Genomic DNA, 6,957 nt, shown 5'->3' with positions numbered 1-6,957 from the left:
AGGTAAACTACAACCTCTAATACGATCCAAATAATCACTTTGTATACTTGATTCATGGGTGATGATTGTTCTACTTAAGTTATGATATTAGAGTAGAAAACCTGTCAATGCAGGGATAAGGCGAGAGAACCACAAATTTTGCTTGTCCCCGCACTTCGGTGTCTTTACAAAAAGGTACCGATTGACATAATACAAAATTGCCGACAAAAGTATAGGTTCTAGAAAACCTGGATTTGTTACGATTTTCCATAAAATTGGTGCTCAATTTGAATTTTTTATTATTTCGAGCAAGAACACTAATTTCAAAGGTAACCGAGGAGAGGAATTCGTTATTGAGCAAAATAAAAAGCTTCGGCAAGAACTGGTATGACGTTTATTCCGTAAATATTCTCTTAAGGATGCTTAATTGGTTATGCACGTTTTATCTGGAATGTTTAGCCAAATGATCTTGATTGTTATCCCATAATCACATTAGATCTGATTCTCTTTGTAATTATGAAACCCGATCGAAGTTGGATGATGCGAAGAAAGGACCGTAATGGCCAAGTAACCGAAGAATTTAAGAATGGAGTTGATGATTTCATTAAGGTTGCTAAAAGACACTCGGGAGTTGTTGACTCATTGGGTCGTATTTTTGTCCATGTTCTAAGTGTAAGAACCGTGATAGGGAGAATTCATTTTAGGTAGGGAAACATTTGTATGAACATGGGTACTGTTCATACAATCATTCTTGATTGTATATGCTTTTTCCATAAGTACTATTCTTAATTTTGGATTTCCTAATTATGCTTAAAATAATTCGATTTCTATAGTGATTTCTATAATTCGATGAATGTTATGCATATAATGATAGTGAAAATGAAGGGATGCATCTTATTTGGGAGAAACAAAATCAACAAGAAACCGATACAAATGATTCAAGAAAAGGTATTGAAGTAATTTCTTTCATCTTGTTTCCCAATTTTTATTGTTGATAAACAAGCGAATGATATGATTTCTACACGGCATTTCCATGCGATATAATTGTTTTCATTTCGAAATGCAAGGAACTGATACAAAAAATGCAACAAAAGGTACGGCGGGAAGTTTAGGCGTTTCTAACGGTGAGAAGATGAACAACGCTACTTTGGGTTCTTTCCCACGGTCTACCGATCCACCAACTAACAACTCAACTTCGGTACCTTCAATCGAAGGATCTCATGATAGGAGAAAAGTTATATACGTTGAGGCGGTCTCTAACCCGTAAGATGCTCATGAGTTCTACAATTTATTGTGAATTTATACTTTCGGTTTATCATTACATTGTGAATTTATACTTTGGTACATTATTTCAAGTTAATGTACCACATGACATTAACGAGTTTTAGTTTTAAGTGCTTTATGGAAAGTGAAAGATAAAAGCTGATATTAACACTTGATATTTTACAAACTTGTTTCCCACTTGCGGGGAGGAGGTTTGTTCCCCAATGTGACCGTGATATTATATCTAGGGTGATCACGAGAATGCCTACTCCAGTGAGAAGTGGAAAGATTATCCAAGTGAAATGAAAGATGAGTTATTTAAGGAATTTCTTGTAAGTATTTGATAGGAACCTCAAGGATCCTACCAATGAACTAACGATAAGGCAAAAGAAGAAACAAATAGTGAATAAAGAAACTAGGGTGGTTTTATTGATACGAACGAAAATAGTAAAATAGTAGAAGAGAGATTCTCTAACTTCTCCCGAGCAAAGCTCCGACACAACTCGAGAGGAATCCTACTGCGGCCCCGAACATAAAAACTCAATCTGTCGAATCCTAGAACTCCTAAGAATTCCCCTTTTATATACAAATAAAGAGAACATTCTAGTATCTAGTATTTAACTCTAATAGGCCTCTTATTATTTAATCCTAACGGGCCACTTACTAATAATCTACTTAAACCTAATTAACTACCTACTAATTACTTAAAACACCACCTCATATTGGATCCTAACAACGCCACCGTCTTGAAAAACGGACTTGTCCTCAAGTCGAGCTTAGGAACTTGACACCTTAAATCGACTTCTTCCTCCCATGTAGCTTTTTCCGCCCGGATCCCATTGGGACTTTGATGAACTAGTTTCAAACAATAGATTGTTGTCCGGCGGTTTTGGAAAAGGAAACTCAGCCCATATGTGCATAGACCACAATTTTGCAAACTTTGACCCATCCCAAGCAAGTCGTTGGAGTTTTATTAAACCGATGGCGCCGTCTACAAAATTATGTACGTCCACTTTCCGCAATGTCTCCCTTTGAGTTAGCTTTCTTATCTCAATTGTCCTTTGTTTTCTTTCCTTCTTCGGGTAATATTCCCAACTAACATCATGATATCAACGCGTTGTGTGGTGTGCACGTATTTCGACTTTGCGGAAGACGATCCCTTCGCCGTAGGTTCACTTTTGATCGTTGTTCGTGGGCTGTGGAGGAGGCTCCACCCTCAAACTTGCATCTAGTGGTGGTAGTGATGGTGGGGACACAACTCGCAAATAATCGTCCGGCGGTTTCGGTGGTGGTACCAAAGAAGGTGGAGTGGTGTGCGGTGGTTGTAGAACGGGCAAATGGGCGAACAAATTTTGTGTTTTCTCGCTCTCCTGTGACTCCCAATTATGGATTTCCATACTTAAGAGCTGGTGTATGTTCTTGATCAAACAAGTTTCCTAAACCACCAACGTCGAGATCTTCACTTCCTCTCTTTGATCCTTAAACTCATGATTATTTGGGTTCTACGATGGTGAGTGACTCTTTGATTCTTCGTTCTCCTTATCCGGTGTTGTCGTCAAAACTCTAAATTCTGTTCTGGATTTCCCGGCATCAATGTCTTCTTCGAGACCTAAATCTCTCCATCAAAGCTATAGTAAATGTTTCCCAATTTGCGTCTAGGTTCTCTAGACACCAAGATTGAAACCATAGCATTACTTCACCTTCCATCCTCATGAATGCCCATTGCATCTTATCGGTTGAATGAATTTTTTCCCTAAGGAAAAACAATTGCATCGATGATCCACCCAAAGGGGTTTTTACCCACAAATTCTCGGCAGCCCTTCATTCACAAAATTGTACGATAATTCCATCTCGAACAATCGTTTCGAAATTGGTACTGTTTTGTTTAGGGTGTACATAATGTTGTTTTGTTTGGGGCATACAATTGTTTTGTTTTCCTTAAAAAAAAGTATTGCGATGAGTTGTGATTTTTGAGGAAAGATAAGAAGGGTTGTTATTTTGGAAAGAAATCTTAAAAAAAATATAGGGGAGGGATAATAGGAGCGGTTCGGATATATTTGGGGTTGTTAATATTGATGAGAAAAATAGGGATTCTGTTGTTTCGAAATATAAGGATTTAGTTATTTAAAATTCCTAGATATGGCCGATTTGGTTTTGAATAAAATTTAGGGAGAGAAAAGATAGGTTTTTAGTTTTGTGGTTTGAGGAAGGCGGGGGTTCGATTCTTTGTTTGAGAAAAAAATAGGTATTCGGTTATGTCAAATTTTCTGGATATGGCTTACTAGTCAAATGGAAAGGGTTTGTGTGTAGGCTTAGGTTTCGATTTGGTTTTGATTCTTTGGGTGACAAAAAAGGAAAGACAGTGGATGTAAAGATCCGGTAGGTCGGACCAATTTGATAGGAACCTCAAGGATCCTACCAATGAACTAACGATAAGGCAAAAGAAGAAACAAATAGTGAATAAAGAAACTAGGGTGGTTTTATTGATACGAACGAAAATAGTAAAATAGTAGAAGAGAGATTCTCTAACTTCTCCCCGCAGCAAAGCTCCGACACAACTCGAGAGAGGAATCCTACTCGGCCTTGAACATAAAAACTCAATCGTCGGATCCTAGAACTCCTAAGAATTCCCCTTTTATATACAAATAAAGAGAACATTCTAGTATCTAGTATTTAACTCTAATGGGCCTCTTATTATTTAATCCTAACGGGCCACTTACTAATAATCTACTTAAACCTAATTAACTACCTACTAATTACTTAAAACACCACCTCATATTGGATCTAACGGTATTTATGTTTTCTAGCCTTGTATAATTTATTTTTAGGAAAGTTTATTTATAGTTGTATTATAATGGTACGGGGTAAATATAAGTTTACATCGGATTATGATTGTAATATGTCAAGAACCGTGTGGGAAAGAACATGCATGGACCGCTACCCCGATCATTTAAAAAATGCAAGAAAAATGGCCTTACGAGAAGTTAACTCGGTGAATTTGGTTGACACCAAGGGTCATGCACCCAAAGGAATGAAGGCGAAGTATGGGATGGCTTGGTCGACATTTGGTTGAAACCAGAGTGGAAGAAGAAGTCCGATGCAAATCGTTGTAATAGAGCTGCCTTACACGATGCGAGTGTTGCACACGGGAGGCTCTATAAACTTTGGTGAACACAAAATAAGAAAGGTAAGTTAGTAACATTTTTATATACACACGCATCGATATTTATTATATTCTAATAAATGTGTTATAGGAGAAGGAGTTAAATCATGAAGTGTAGTAGAGAGATGTGTATGATCGTGTTCATAAGAAAAAAAGATGGAGAATATGTCTCTCAACGCTCAAAGAAGTTTATTGTAAGTTACTATAAATTTTAAAAAGTTATTGTGTAATATGAACATAGGTTACATTAATCACTATATCCGAAATATATTTTTCGGGGAGACATATGACAACTGCCATCTTTGGAAAAGTATGGAGATGATTTTTCCACTCATCCGTGAGTTGATTCTAACTTGTGGGCGGACACATTTAGTCACCATAAGACGAGACGAGACTTTTGTGGGTCGCGGCTTAGACCTTGGTGGGTTCGTGTCGGCTTCATCTGCAGTTCTTGGTCCTTCCAACATCTTAGCTACATCGAAGAAGCTATCAAGAAAAGCCGTAGATAAAGCACCGAGTTCTTTTGTACAATCACGAGTTGATGCCATTATTGGAGCCAATCATATCACCGATTCAATCCATGCACAAAGCACCAATGCAAGGTGAACTCGGCGAAGATCACATGGATGCTAGGTAACATACTATTTTCCAATCTGTTTTCCAAGTGACCTTATTGTGATTCTGCAGGTTTAAGCATCTATCTTGAATGTAATATTTACCGATGTTACTGTAAATAATTGTCGGGGTGATTTTGTATTAGCTTAGCATATTTGTGATGACTTTGGTTTATGATGTTTCTATGATGTTTATCACCACTTGCTAATTGAATATGAGAATGAGGAAGTGTGAAGGCGAACATAATTGAGAGAATGGATGTTTTACCGAGTCCATGTATCATTCATTGAAACTTCTTATACATAGTATCTACACGAGACTACACTATCTTAATGCCCCACTAAGCTTACGAGTAATGTATCATTCACTAAAATAACGAAAGTGAATAATTATAAGCGATTAACTATCGAAAGTATGAGTAATACTACTCCTCTCAATTTTTTACATGCTATATTATTGTTATCTGTGATATCAAATTGATAACTAAAGGAATAGGATATTCTTTTCTGGTTTTTTGTATTAAATTTGTACGATGAAGATATCACAAACATGGTTCTTTTTTTGTTTAATTCCCTATGGCTTATGTAATGGTAGGAGGAGATTGAGATTGATACCAAGGTTCTACGAGTAGGAAGGGTATGTTGATTAACCATCTATCTTATTGTATTATGCGGTTTTTTTCTATGTGTATGCCACGTGTGTGGTTTGTTTTATAGGGTCCCATTGCACAAAATATATGTTTATATAGTCATGCCACATTGTGTTTTATATTGTGTTCTCACTTTAATTATGCTCCATTTTCAGGTCTCTTGGAAAAAAATGAAGGTTGAAGTCTATCCCAAAAACAATAAGATATATATGTATTTGAAATATTATACTAGACCTATGGATCAGTACTTAAAAGTTGTAAAAATGTGTCCCTAGTTCATCTGAATATGAGATTGTTGTTTATGTTGTTTTGGTTTTGTAATGATACTATGAAACTGCTTGATGGCTCTTTTAATGAATGCTAAAGATATATAGTTTTGAGATTATATTTGATGTGATTAGTTTTTATAATCATCCACAATAAAGAAACCTCTAAAATATATTTGATGTGATTACTTTTGTTTAATCTAGCGTAATAAATTTTGATTACAAATATAAAAAAAAAAATTTATTGGAAAGACACGCTGTAATTTATTAAAAATAAAAAAACTAAAATGCTTGAAGTTTACTACGAAATTTCTAGGATCATGTAGCTAGGAATTTATTAGGAAACTATCTAAGCAATATCCTAGCGAAATAGTTGCGAATCATAAACTTTTGAACACTATATTGCTACAAATTAGTTTGAAAGTCGCTAGGATTTTATTTTTATTAGTTACCAATTAGCTAGGAAATATTTTCCTAGACAATTTGCCGCCCAATCCATGCTACGGCCGATATGGCAACTAATTCCCAACAAAACAGTAGCTAAATGAGTTTTACTAGAAATTAACTACGATTTAGCTACTATTAATTTTGTAGCAAATCACTGATTTTCTTGTAGTGACTTTAGCGGTAGTCACCTTAAACCGATCTTGTGGCCCATCATTACCATAGACTCGTCAACTTGACCGATCACCATTATCCTTTCAATTTTGCATACAATCAATACCACAAATAAACTTGTCAAATAATGTTCAAATATCGGTTTTTCTCCGAAGCATATTATTGTGAATCATTTGGAAGGTAGCAAGAGAGAATGATTGTTGAGTATGTTTATTTTTTATTTTTTGAGGAAATGATTACCGAGTAATTTAAATCGGTCATTATGTTTGCGAGATTAGTTCGGATTGATAAAAATATTACATAATACATATATAATAGAGTCAATCCCATAAAAAAAATCAAGGGTAATTAACTAAATTCAAGACTCTACCAATTGTTGACATTAGTTATTTTAAATAAATATC

The 6,957-nt window shown here is 35.5% G+C and overlaps 1 pseudogene; it reads left to right on the top strand.

The window, feature by feature from the left end:
• Positions 1-495: 495 nt before the first annotated feature.
• On the top strand, positions 496-5,042 carry LOC146922487 (uncharacterized; annotated as a pseudogene).
• The last annotated feature ends 1,915 nt before the right edge of the window (positions 5,043-6,957 follow it).

This window comes from Medicago sativa, chromosome 5 (assembly GCF_051527215.1).
Source record: "Medicago sativa cultivar Bolivia chromosome 5, Bolivia_mono, whole genome shotgun sequence".
NCBI lineage: Eukaryota > Viridiplantae > Streptophyta > Magnoliopsida > Fabales > Fabaceae > Medicago > Medicago sativa.
The sequence above is the reverse complement of the archived record's forward strand: the minus strand, read 5'-3'. Positions and strand labels throughout refer to the sequence as shown.